The sequence below is a fragment of the Tachyglossus aculeatus genome, unplaced genomic scaffold, assembly GCF_015852505.1.
Source record: "Tachyglossus aculeatus isolate mTacAcu1 unplaced genomic scaffold, mTacAcu1.pri scaffold_87_arrow_ctg1, whole genome shotgun sequence".
Taxonomy (NCBI): domain Eukaryota; kingdom Metazoa; phylum Chordata; class Mammalia; order Monotremata; family Tachyglossidae; genus Tachyglossus; species Tachyglossus aculeatus.
The window spans coordinates 1,340,144-1,354,864 of record NW_024045095.1 but is presented as its reverse complement, the minus strand read 5'-3'; the positions used below and the strand labels follow the sequence as shown (position 1 = coordinate 1,354,864).

General features: G+C 40.3%; 1 pseudogene; it reads left to right on the top strand.

The window, feature by feature from the left end:
* Positions 1-13,802: 13,802 nt before the first annotated feature.
* Positions 13,803-14,721, top strand: LOC119924209 (annotated as a pseudogene).

Sequence of the window (14,721 nt, the reverse complement as noted above, 5' to 3'; positions counted from 1 at the left end):
ACTCACCTTTTTAGCCCACATCCATATAAATGCTTGGACGGTTATATAAAGATAATCCATATACCTATACTCCATTAACATGGGACTATTTCCAGACAGTAATAATTTCATGAGGACCACATGCATGCAGCAAGGAGACAAGGTAAATTTTAACTATCCACGGCAAATTTCTTTTCTGGAAAGACATTTAGTTGTACATTATGTCATGAATAAAATCAATATACCTATTATTACGATACTAAATATTTGAAAGGGTATGTGTTAAAATGTCAAGAGACCTAAATCCTAGTCATAATAATTCAACCAGTAATAATAATAGTGATAATAATGATAATTGGATTATTTGTTAAACACTCTGTGCCAAGCACTGTATTAAGCACTGGGGTAGATACAATATAATCAGTTCACACATGGGGCTCAAAGTTTGAGTGGGAGGGAGAAAAGACACTGAATTCCCATTTTGCAGATGAGAGAACTGAGACACAGAGAAGTGAAGTGAATTTCCCAAGAGCATACAGCAGGTACTTGACAGAGCTGGGATTAGAAAACAGATCCTCTGACTCTAGACTGTAAACCCATTGTGGACAGGGATTGTCTCTCTTTATTGCTCTATTGTACTCTCCAAGCATTTACTACAGTGCTGTGCACACAGTAAGCGCTCAATAAATACGATTGAATGAATGAATGAATGAGTGACTCCCAGGCCTGTACTCTTTCCACTAGGAAATACTGCTTCCCTACCTGGTCTGTATGTGAGATCTTTGGCAATCAATAAACCTCTCTGTGATTTAGTTTCATCATATGTACATTGATATCTACCCTCTGTATTTAGATTGTGAACCTAGAATAGCCAGAACCAGTTCTTCCTGATTATCTTGTGTCTGCCGAGGTGCTTTGGCATACAGTAATCACTTAATAAATGACATTATTGTTATGACAATTATTGAATAACTAACTAAGAACTAAACTGGGAGAAGGATCACACAACTGAATGGTGGAGAAGCAGTATGGCTTAGTGGACAGAGCACGGGCTTGGGAGTCAGAGGTTGCAGATTCTAATCCCTGCTTTGCAACTTAGCTGTGTGACTTTGGGCAAGTCACTTCACTTCTCTGTGCCTCATCTGTAAAATGGGGATTAAGACTGTGGGCCCCATGTGGGACAAACTGATTACCTTGTGTCTACCCCAGTGCTTAGAATAGTGCTTGGCACATAGGAAGTTCTTAACAATACCATCTTTATTATTATTATTATTATTTAGTCACTCAATGCCAGGAGTCAGTAGGATAATCATCAATGGTATTTATTCAGTATTTGATGTGGGCACAGTGCGACATTAAGTGCTTGGGAAAGTACAATGCAACAGACGTGGTAGACACATGCCCATAACATATCACTTGGGCAAGTTCTGTATTGCCACCGTAGTGGGAAACCTTGGGTTGGTGGTGCTGCTTAGGATTACTCCTCTACTTCATTTCTCCATGTATTTCTTCCTTGGTATTTTGTCATGCACAATTTCTTGATGTTCCTCCTTGATCCCTGTAGAGATGCTGAAGAATTCCAAAGCCACTTAAATTAATGCCGGTTTACTTGTTTTGAGTCTACATATCTATAATTCTATTTATTTATATTGATGCTACTGATGCCTGTTTACTCGTTTTGATGTCTGCCTCCCCCCTTCTAGACTGGAAGCCAGTTGTGGGCAGGGATTGTCTCTCTTTATTACTGAATTGTACTTTCCAAGCGCTTAGTACAGAGCTCTGCACACAGTGAGTGCTCAGTAAATACGATTGAATGAATGAATGAACGAATGAATGAAAAACATTTTCGTGCTCGGTTTTGTGCCTGTAGAAGTTGTCCTGCTGGCCAGAATGGGGTTTGATTGCTCCCAACCATCTGCAAGCCTATGCCTGCAGCATAATGAGGTCCTCAGACTTTCATCCAGTGCATTTGCTGTGACCATAGTGTGACCACCTTCCAAGTGAGAAGGCATTCACTTTGCTGCTTCATTTGAGAAGCAGCATGGCGTAGTGGATAGAGCACGGGCCTGGGAGTCACAAGGTTGTGGGTTCTAACCTTCACTCTGCCACGTGTCTGCTGTGTGACCTTGGGCAAGTCACTTTACTTCTCTGTGCCCCAGGGACCTCATCTATAAAATTGGGATTGAGATTGTGAGCCCCATGTGGGACAGAAACAATGTTCAACCTGATTTGCTTGTATCCACCCCAGTGCTTAGTCCAGTGTCCGGAATACAGTAAGCACTTAACAAATAACACAATTATTATTCATTTCACGACCAAACTAAGGCCCAGAAATCAATGGTTTGGGGATCTTACTATTAATGAAGACAGTTTCTCATCTATAGTTCCTGCTTTTCAGAGACACTACTTTTCCTCTTTCATTCCTCCCCTTCCCCTAGCTAATCCCTTGTCCCTATTCTACCTTGTCTAATCTTTTCTTGCTGTTTTTTAATGGTATTTTTTAAGCACTTATAATGTGCCAGACACTCTATTAAGTTCTGGGTTAAATACAAGCTAATGTGGTTGGTCACTGTCCCTGTCACACATAGGGCTTAATTCCCATTTTACAGATGAAGTAACTGAGGCCCAAAGAAGTTAAATGACTTGTCCAAGGTCACCCAGCAGACACGTGGCAGAGTCAGGATTAGAACCCAGGTCTTTCTGTCTCCTAGACCTTTGCTCTGTCTTATATCATTTCTTACCCTGCCCCTTAAGAAATTGCTTCTGTCCTTTGTACTCTGCATATGTGGTTATGTGCCCAAAACCTACTATTTAAAAAAATATGGTATTGTTGTTGTTGATGATTAGCATCTACATTGTATTATTTTTGTTTTCTGTGATTAGACTATATGCTCTTGATAGGCAGGATTCATATTATTTTTGATTACATTTTGTTTAACATTTAGATGAGATGTCAAAAAAATGACAATTCTGAGCCAGGTACAGTAATAAATAAAGTAACTGAAGTAATTATCCAGATACTTCAAGAAAGAAAATACATTTTCTTCAGTTACAGAATTTCTTGTGAGAGAATATTTTTGTTTTTCCTGGATTATCAGAATCATCACCTCCTGTCACAATTTAATTTATGTAGGTATCTACTATAGACTGGGAATTTGATTCAGGGACTATACTTGGTGTTTTAATTTAGACAGTGTTTACTCATTTTGTCATGTCAGTAAACCTTTTGAATGCTTTAAACATTCCCAAGTGATTCCTTTGTGATCTCACCTATTAGTGTGAAGTACATTGTGAAACAAAGTGGGGCCATAACCCATAAATCTCACTTACAAAGACCAGTACATTGTTTTCCTGATTCCATCAACCACCAACTGACCTCTGCTGCAGTGATGGGGCAGCTGAAAGAACAGTCCCACACTGCTTCTTCGCCTTGGCCTGACAAAGCTGAGTAGTAAACAGGCGGGCAAGTCCTAGTGAGCAACACTAGTGTTCTCTTCCACTTCTAAACAAGACTGTCCTTTTGAAGCCCACTGTGTAGATAAGACCTGACTGTCATGGAGACATTATTTTTTCCTTTTAACTTGCCCAAGTCCCCCCGCGCCCCCACCCCAGCAACTTGTGCTTGCCCACTCCATCTCAATCCTGTCTCTTAAAATTGTTTTATCCAAGTTTTCCAAACCCAGGAAAGAAGTGTTAATGAGACCAGGGAAACCCTCCAATCAAATTGTCCCTCAGTACAGAGCCTCAGCTGCACTAATTCCCCACCCTCCTCACTCGGTCTACCCAAGGAGTAGGAGGGAAATTGCTAAGTAGCAGAGCCTAACTCTGGTGGTGGGTGTCAAGGGAAACTCAGAAAAGCAGCAGTGTGGCCTAGTGGAAAGAGCATAGGCCTGGTAGTCCGAGGACATGGATGCTAACTCCAGCTCTTCCATTTGCCTGTTCTGTGACCTTGGGCAAGTCGCTTAACTTCTCTGTGGCTCAGTTTCTTCCATGGTAAAATGGGGATTAAATCCTATCCCCTCTTACTTAAACTGTGGGCTCTCTGTGGGACAGGGATTGGGTCCAACCTGATAAAAATTGAATCTACCCCAGCACTTAGAACAGTGCTTGACACATAGTAAGCACTAAACAAATACCATAAAAACACAAACAAAAAAACCCAGGATGAATTTTATGGTGTTTGTGATGGGCATTTACTTGAGGGTCCCAATAATTGGCTTCAGTGCTCTCAACCAAATTGCTTCACCTCATATATTTGCTGTCTTCATTTGCTACTCCCCAACCCTCTCTCTTCATTCCTCCATTGCTAATCTTCTAACTGTACAATGGTTTCAATTCTCCCACCTCTCCCCTTATGCTCACACCATTTTCCTGTCCTAGAATTTCCTATTTCCTCAAATCTGACAGACTACTAATTTTCCCCTATTTCTAATCTTCCTGAAAGGTCCATCTCTTCCACCATACTTTCCCCAATTAATTCCCAGCATCCCAAGCCATGTAAACCTGCCAGCCACCTCTAGCACTTCAGTACCAACTTATGTCATCCTCAGTACTTCTGTACAAGCATTTATTCAATTGTTTATTTGGATATGCCATTTCTAAATACTCATGTCAATCTACTCCACTAGAAAGTGTAAACTCCTTATTAGTTCATGCAATTGCATTTATTGAATACTTACTGTGTGCAAAGCCAGGCACTTGGGACAAAAAGACATATTTTAGAAGTAGGGTTAGTGCTCCAGAACCAAAGTTCTTCAATTTCCTGTTAGCTATGGTTCTTTCTGTCACTGTATCTTGAATTGTGCTGATAACACCTATCCAGCTTTGTGCCCAAAAGGGATTTGGTGGCCACCCTCTACACGGTGTAACCCTAACTCCCCAAAGTACCTCACTGCACTAAAGGCTGAATTTATGTCAGGTCTGATGGCCCTTCTCAGAGCAGACCAGGGAAATTTGCACTTTACAAAGCCACTGATGGAGCTCAGGGGTTGGAGGGCTTTATGATGGAGGAATCTGTTGGGAAGTGACTCCACACTACCCAATGAACATATTTAAACTGTACACCAAATGAAATGTTTGGTGTAACTCTCATAAATCCCCTCTCCACTACTTTGTCCTTCCACCCTTTTTTTCCTCATTCCCTTCCCTTCACTTCTCTGTCTCTCCATTTCTCTTTCCTTCCCATTCATTCCTTCAGCTCTGTTCCTCCTTCTTGCACCAGGTCTGCTTGAAACGTGGTGTAGCCGGCTCTGGGAGAAGCTTCAGGTTTCTTGAAATTATAGGCAAGAAGCAATGACAGAAAGTGATAAGCAAGGTACAGAATCATACAGGTATGAGAAAGCTTCTTCCTTAGATTGGAAGTTGACAGAGAGCAGAGATAATGTGTTTTTTTCCTTTGTGTAGTTGTATGCTCAATAAATTCCTTTTGATACTTTTCAGACTGATGCCAGATTTCATTTGCACTCCTGTTTTAGGACATAGAATGGACTGTAGGTTTAGGCTGTTTGAATTCATTTTTGAAACAGCAGGAACACAAGGAGTAGGGAGATCCCTATTGGAACACAACAGCTTTGGAGCTGAAGGGCCCAGACCTGGGAGTCAGGGAACCTGAGTTCTAACCCCGGCTCCTCACTTACCTGCTGTGAAATGTTAGGTAAGTCACTTACCTTCTCTGGAGCTCAGTTTCCTCATCTATTAAATGGAGATTAATTATCTATTCTTTCTCCTACTTAAACTGTATCCCTAGGAGACACAGGAATTAAGTTCTTATTGTATTGTATCCACTCCAGAGCTTAGTACAGTGCTTGCATAGAGTAAATACCTAGCAAATACCCCATTTATTAGTATTATTATTACTTTTATTATTTTTCTTAGATAAAAGTGTCCAGGGTGGTGGTGCAGGTAAGGGGTCAGATGGAGAGGATGAGTTTGGGATGATGGGGGGGGGGAAATCCAGATAACCCCAAACCCCAGAACTCTGAGTGTAGTTACACACTTCCAAGTCGGCTGGGCTAACATGCCATAGCCTGACAGGAAAGAGGCCACATAGGTAAATTTTAAGGGTCCTCGAGCAGCTAGATTTGCTCTTTTGGGAGATAATACTTAAACTCTGATTCACCCCAAGACTTAATTCTTGGTGAGCTCTTTGTTAAACTCTGTATCCTAGCAGAGGCCCCTGTGTCCCAAGGCTCCGTGTGACTCCATGATGACTTAGTGTCTGTATAGCACACAAACACATAGGTGAAACGAAAGTAACATTCAGAGAAGGAATTCTATTCAGACTGATATGGGTGATTCTGGAGGTGGAAGGGTCCGAACGTCTTTTGCCACCCTCAAAAATGAACCAAAACTAATTTTTAAAAAAATTGTCAAGGATATGGTTGAAGGTGGAAAGAAAGGGCCACAATCAGGGAGGTAAGGACAGCAATAGTCAATCAAGTAATAGTATTTATTGAGATCCTTCTCTGTGTAGAGTGCTACATTAAACATGTGGAATAGAACAGAGGAGTTTGAAGACAAGATCCCTACCCTCAGGATGCTTAGGGTCTAATGAGGGAGCACATTCATAGAAAGAAGTGGCTTGGTCAGAGCAGGGAAAGAAGGGAAGAAAGGAGCCTGTTCTGGGCGTGGAATAGGCAGGCTTCTTTTCCTTCTGGTCCCACCCACTGCTTCCACACTGTCTCCACGCCTGGGAGAGGGAAGTAGAAGTCAGAATGGGAGCAGGAATAGGAGTAAGAGTGGCGCAGGGAGGCAACCAAATTCATTCATTCATTTAATCGTATTTATTGAGCACTTATTGTGTGCAGAGCATTATACTAAGCTCTTGGAAAGTACAATTCAACAACAAATAGAAACAATCCCTACCCAACAATGGGCTCACAGTCTAGAAGGGAGAGACAGACATCAAAATAAGTAAACAGGAATCAATAGCATGAATAGAAATAAATAGAATTATATATACATATATATACATCATTAATAAAATTAATAGAATAATGAATACGTACATATATACACAAGTGTTGTGGGAAGGGAAGTTGGGTAGAGCAAAGGTAGGGAGTAGTGACGATGGGGAAGGGAGGAGGAGCAGAGGAAAAGGGGCTTAGTTTGTGAAGGCCTCCTGGAAGAGGTGAGCTTTCAGTAAGGTTTTGAAGAGGGGAAGTGTGCTACTTTGGCGGATGCGAGAAGGGAGATTATTCCGGGCCAGAGGTAGGATGTGGGCCAGGGGTCAGCAGCAGGACAGGCAAGAACGAGGTAAGAAGGTTCACACCATAGGAGCAGAGTATGTGGGCAGGCCTGTAGAAGGAGAGAAGGGAGGTGATGAAGGAGCAAGGTGAACCTCAAAGTTCTAGAAACCCACTTCCTGACCCAACCAGGGACAATGGAGCAGCATGGCATAGTGGATAGAGCACAGGCATGGGAGTCAGAAGATCATAGGTTCCAATCCTGGTTTTGCCACTTGTCTGCTGTGTGTCTTTGGTTAAGTCAATTCATTTCTCTAGGTCTCAGTTACCTCAACGGTAAAATGGGAATTGAGAATATAAACTCCATATGGGATAGTGACAATGTCCAAACCGATTTGCTTTGTATACCACCCCAGCACTTAGTACAGTGCCTGGCACATAGTAATCGCTTAACGAATGCCACAATCATTATTATTATTATTATTATTATTATTATTATTATTATTATTATTATTATTGGATGACAAGGTCATGTGTGACTTCCCACAAAGTTACCATGGAAAACTTCCAGGGGAGCCTCCTGAAACTTTCCAAGGATGACTTGGGGTGGTTCAGGCAGGTTTGGACCACACCCAGATCTCCTGAAGCACAGGACCAGATGGATCAGACAGGGGTCACTCATTCATTCATTCAATCATATTTACTGAGTGCTTACTGTGTGCAGAGCACTGTACTAAGAACTTGGAAAGTACAATACAGCAATAGAGACAACCCCTGTCCACAATAGGCAGGAAAAGCTGAACATTTTATCGTAATGATTATTAAAATAATATCATCTTGTATTTGCATAGTTCTTTCATTTTTCCAAAGTGCTTTCACAAGAAGCATTTCATTTTGTCTATGAAAGATCTCTGATGTAGTCAGAGGAAGCTATTATCATTATTATTAACAACATTTTAGAGATGAAGAAACTGAGGCTTAGAAAGGTAGTGACTTCCCCAAGGTTACCCAACAGGCTAGTGGCAAAGCTGGGGCTGATTCCTGTGTGTTCTGGCTCCCAGCATCATGCTCTTGCCACTCTTTGAAAAGTTCCTGTAGTTGCCCATTCATTTCCTCATTTAACAGAATCTCCCTATCATGGGTCATAGGGCACTCAGTCAGCTCGACCCCTCCCTATCTAACCTAACTCAATTCCTGCTGCAACCTAATCTGGGCACTTCACTACTCTAATGTCAACCTACTTGCTGTTCCTGATCTCATCTTACCAACGACACCTTGCCCTTCTCCTTCCACCGTCTTGGAACTCCCTTCCTCTTGCTATTTGACAGATCACAACTCTTCCCACCTTCAAAACCCTCCTATAATCTAATATCCTCCAAGAAGCCTTCCCTGACTAACCCCTCATTTCCCCATCCTCGTCACCCAAACATCTTCTCTGTTTATGCACTTGGGTCTGTACACCTTAAACATTTTGATATGCACCCTATCTTCAGCCCCACAACACTCACGTCCATATCCTTATATTTTGCTACTTCCCCTTTCTATAATTTATTTTAATGTCTGCCTCTACCACCGTATTGTAAGGTCCTTGAGGGTAGGAATCATGTCTACCAACTGTATCATATTCTACTCTCCTAAGAGCCCAATCAATCAATCATTCAATCAATCAATCGTATTTAATGAGAGCTTACTGTGTGCACAGCACTGTACTAAGCGCTTGGGAAGTACAAGTTGGCAACATATAGAGACAGTCCCTACCCAACAGTAGGCTCACAGTCTAAAAGGGGGAGACAGAGAACAAAACCAAAGATACTAACAAAATAAAATAAATAGAATAGATATGTACAAGTAAAATAAATAAATAAATAAATAAATAGAGTAATAAATATGTACATATATATATACATATATACAGGTGCTGTGGGGAAGGGAAGGAGGTAAGATGGGGAGATGGAGAAGGGGACAAGGGGGAGAGGAAGGAAGGGACTCAGTCTGGGAAGGCCTCCTGGAGGAGGTGAGCTCTCAGTAGGGCCTTGAAGGGAGGAAGAGAGCTAGCTTGGTGGATGGGCAGAGGGAGGGCATTCCAGGCCCGGGGGATGACGTGGGCCGGGGGTCGATGGCGGGACAGGCGAGAACAAGGTGAGGAGATTAGCGGCAGAGGAGTGGATGCTGTGGGCTGGGCTGTAGAAGGAGAGAAAGGAGGTGAGGTAGGAGGGGGCGAGGTGATGGAGAGCCTTGAAGCCCAGGGTGAGGAGTTTCTGCCTGATGCGCAGATTGATTGGTAGCCATTGGAGGTTTTTGAGGAGGGGAGTAACATGCCCAGAGCGTTTCTGGACAAAGATAATCCGGGCAGCAGCATGAAGTAAGGATCGAAGTGGAGAGAGACACTTGGATGGGAGATCAGAGAGAAGGCTGATGCAGTAGTCCAGACGGTATAGGATGAGAGCTTGAACGAGCAGGGTAGTGGTATGGATGGAGAGGAAAGGGTGGATCTTGGCAATGTTGTGGACCTGAGACCGGCAGGTTTTGGTGACGGCTTGGATGTGAGGGGTGAATGACAGAGCAGAGTCGAGGAATAAATAAAAAATGGCAATGATTGATGGACAGAGTACAGTCAAGGCTGCTAACAGAATTAACTTGAGCTTTCAGCTTCAATTGAGATAAAATCCGTTTTTAATTTGCTCTCCATGTTAAGATTTATGTTAGAGTTTATCATGGATGAAATAGGTTTCTTGAAGGTGCGCTAGACTGGGACTGATGAAAGACCTTTTTCTGGGAATAGGAAACGAATCACTAAAATAGGAAAGGAAAATAACAAACCGACAGAGCATTTCCACACTTCAAAGATGATCCATGCCATCAGAAGTCCCACAGGGTATTTTAATGAACCAGATTCAGATTCTGAGCTAGGATTCAGAGCTCCAAAAGGCTTAAGGGACTGTGTCCCCAAATGCCACTACATCCAATACTAACAGAACCCACGGAGTCAACTCACGGCAGAACTGTCTGCCGCATGAAGGGGTTATCCATGCAAGGCTCAGAATATAAGGACTAATATATTTTGGAAATTACTGTCTACTTTTGGTGTTATTCTTACATTGCATATTTACTGCCCTATTTGGGTTATTTAAATGTGAAATGAACTGTTTAGAATTTAATTTTCCAACTTTGCTCCGGACTAAGTAACTGACTAAAGTGCAATGAAAGACGCTGTGATGCTCACTGGCTGTAACACTTAATACAGTTATGGGTACCCAAGGACCATCTTACAGATATGCCCTATATTTACTCTATATAAGAGAGTGATTTTATTGTATGAGTTATTCTAATATTCAGACACTTATGCAACCTTTTAAAAATATTCAGACATCTGCTCTTATTCTACAAGTTACTGAAATTTGTGCTATTATTGGTATTCAGCAATTTTTAGCAGCAAGTGTCTGAGACATTGTAAGAAACCATCTATATGCTTAATGAATTTATATACTTGTAGGTTCTTTTGAAAAAATTATAACCATAGAGAAAGAAAAATATTTAGTCCTATGCATAAAAAAGAGCCATTTACATTTTTCAATTTTTCAAATTTTCAATAATGCTTTTCTGTAGTTGACCACAGGACAGTAACTACTAATTAAAGATAAGCCCAACGGAGAGATTTATGATTTTATCTTGCCAGTTGTTACATCAAAAGATGGTATTTTTCAAAAATTATTTTACTATTTTAATGGCTATTAAAATGCAAATATTTCAGTGTTTTGGTAAACCATAGCTCTGTGCTAAAACTTCACGTACTTTGGGCATTTATGAGAACGCTGTAATTTGCTATGCCAACATTCATCATTTTAGGGTGTTTCAATTTTCCTTCAATCCAAATAGCTTTATGCTAAAGGGGAAAGAAACATTTTGGAGGTTGATTTAAAAGCAATTGCCTTCACTTTTCTAGAAGTACGATCTTCTTTATTTAATAGAGATTTTCTTAGAGGCCTACAGGTCATAGTTTTTAAGTACTTGATATCCACCTCATCCTCAGGCCTTATCACATGCTCATACTGATTTCATATTCATGATACATTTTAATGTCTGTCTCTCCCTCTAGACTGTAAGCTTCTTGTGGCCAGTTTGTGTCTACCAACTCTTGTATTGTACTATCCCAAGAGCTTGGTACAGTGCTTTGCACATAGTAAATGCTTAATAAATACCATCGACTGATTGATTCGAGACCTCCATAGTTCCACCAAGTTCTAAAGCTTTGAAGACCTCTGTCAATATATCCACAATGTTCTTTCACTTGCCTGTGACACTGCTAAAAGAACTGTATTTCATTTAAGCTTTATAGTGCTCAGATCAGAAGCATGAGAGATGGTGTATGTCTGATTCTAAATGGAGAAGGAAGAAACACAAACAATTTTATAAATAAAATTTCTTTTATAATTTATGGATGGAGATCTGAATTTGAGCAGGAAGGAATCATTAGGGCATAGCATTTTAGAACAAAGGTACAAGAAAGAAATGTGTAAAGGTCACAATTTATCAGAGCCATTTGTTTATGATGCTCCAAAATGGAATAACCCAATGCTTGACACCCTTGAGTCTATGTTGAGAAAAGCATCCTAACCTCTAAGGCTTTTTGATTGTCAGGATACACCTCCGAAGCAGGCAAACCCAGAAAATTATGTATTTGTCATCCCCGGAGATCTTTAGAAAAAGAAAAGATCATCTGATCTGGATCATTCACCTTTTTGGAGGCCTTCACCAGCTAATTGCTAAGCACCCTATTTCATACTTCCCTGTCATGTCAGTCCTTCTGCCATCCAGGCCCTTAAGGACTCATCAGAGTATTTATGTACCATATTTCGTGTATGTGGCTTAGTGGAAAGAACGTGGCCCTGGGAGTCATAGGTCATGGGTTCTAATCCTGTCCCCCTCACTTGCCAACTGTGTGCCTTTAGGCAAGTCACTTCACTTCTCTGTGCCTCAGTTACCTCATCTGAAAAATTAGGATTAAGACTGTGAGCCCCACATGGGTCAACCTGATTAGCTTGTGTATCTACCCCGGTAATTAGAACAGTGGTTGACACATAGTAAGTGTTTAACAAATACCACCTTTATTTTTACTATTACTCAGTCCTACCTGAAATTAATTTTAGTGCATGTCTCTCCTTAGACTGTGAGCCCCACTTGGGATAGACACTGTACCAACTTGAATACTTAGTATAATGCTTGTGACATACAAGTTCCTTAACGATTTTATTATTATTATGAAACCCATGGATATTTAAAGGTAAATTCTAGTTCTAGTTATCTGTTCTTACTAAGAACCATTTATTTTATATCTATAAAGTCAGGTGAATACTTTCAAAAAATATTTTGAAATATTTGTTTTCTAGTAAGTTGAATGTGTGCCCTCGATTGGTTACAACAGAGGTAGAACTTCCATCTTTTCAGACATCTGAAGTTGGGAAAGGGTCACTGACTCAGATTTCTTTCTAAGCAAAGATTTCTGGGAAATTTGCTCAAGAACAGATTTCTAATTTGCTCAGAATAATATTTGTTGCCAATTTTGTGTCACACCATCATATTTTGTTACTTATAAGCAGCGTTAAATAAGCTTTAGAAATAAAATTATTACAATGGTTCAGTGGACAAGACAAATCACAAGAATCCTGATCATTATCACCTTACATTTACCAGTTTTTGATGTATTAAAACTCATTTGAGTTTTTTTAAATCCTCTACTAATGTGAACCAATTTTGCCCACTGGATTTTTTGGCTTTACTAGAACACTTTAAAATCTTCTTCAAAGCTTTTGGACAAACTTTTATTTTAAGTGGTTGAGTTCCCGGTATTTTGTTAGAAAGATGTATAAGCTTGAAACTTGGGGTAGTCTGAGACAAACCTGTCAAAACTTAGACTCTTTGTGACAGAAATTCATTTGCTCTTTAACTCTCCTTCAAATTTGGGAGTCAAGTTTAATTTGACACTTACTTCTTTTAATACATTTAGTCCCTGAAAAATGAAATGCTTTCATCTTTACCTTTCTGACCAGTTTATAGACTCCTTTTTTATTTCAGGATTAAAAGGAAATCATGGACTCTCAGGAGTTTCTGTTAGCCCAGATGGCCCTGGCAAATTAACCCACCTGATATTTAGACTTACAGATGAACAATTTGGTGTCATGCTTCCAGTTTCAAGAACAGCCATATGAGGGACAAGGGTGGATAATCTGAACTTCAATCCTGAAGAATGAAGTAGTAGACTTCTCCAAATTGTTGGATAAGAATAGTTTAAATGTAGCCTAACTGCTTGAAAGAAGAACAGTGAGATCGAATGAATAAAGATAAAGAAATGGATGAAAGGAAAACAAAACCAAGAACTTTTTAATGTGAATATCTTTAAAAGACTACCTCAATGGTAAACATATATGTGTGTGTGTGTGTGTCTGTGTGTGTGTGTGTGTGTGTGTGTGTATAGGCATATATATATATACGCATATATATATATATATATATATATATATATATATATATATATATATGTATTACACAAGCAATTTATCTGTCACTGTCCATAAATGTTAATGATACATCTCTCTATTGTATGGGCTCCTTAAGGGATTTTCTAATTGACTAATTCATTAAATGGCTGTAAGAAATCACAGTACAGTTACTGAATCCATTCTTGTGAGATTGACAGATCGTCCAGAGCTTCAAGTCCCTCTTTTTATGCTTTTTCTAGTAATCTATTTTGTTACATTGGTAGGGAATATTGGAATGATTATTTTAATCCAGGTTGATTTCCGACTTCAAACCACTATGTACTTTTCCCACAGTAACTTTTCCTTTAGAGATTTGTTATGCCTCAGTCTTTGCTCCAGAAATGTTGGCAAACTACTTGTCAGAGACTAAAACCATTACTTTTACTGGATGCTTTGCTCAATGTTTCCTCTTCATCATGTATGTATCCTCTGAAGGCATCCTTCTGGCTGTCATGGTGTTTGATCAATACATGGCAATCTGCAACCCACTGCTTTACAACATCATTGTGACCAAGAAGCTTTGTGTCAATCCTGTGGTTGGGTCCTATTTAGGAGGAATTATAAACTCACTGTTACACACAGGGAGCTAGCTGAGCTTGCCTTTCTGCGGCCCCAATATTGTGAACCATTACGTTTGTGATATTCCTCTGCTGCTGAAGCTCCCATGTGCTGATACCCATATTAAGGAGATCGTCCTTTTCACCCTCTCTGGGATTCTAGCTATCATCACCTTCCCATTCATCTTCATCTCCTACATCTTCATCAGGGCTACCATATTGAGGGTCCCCTCTACTGAGGGGAGACAAAACGTTTTTTCCACTTGCGCCTCCCATCTGACAGCCGTGACCTTGTTTTATAACTCAGTTAGCTTTAGCTACATCCAGCCAGCATCTCTGCATTCTCCTGATCAGGAGAAAGTAGTGTCCGTCTTTTACACCTTGATAATTCCCATATTGAATCCACTTATATACAGCCGGAGGAACAAATATGTGAAGGAGGCCTTGAAGACAGCCATGACTTAA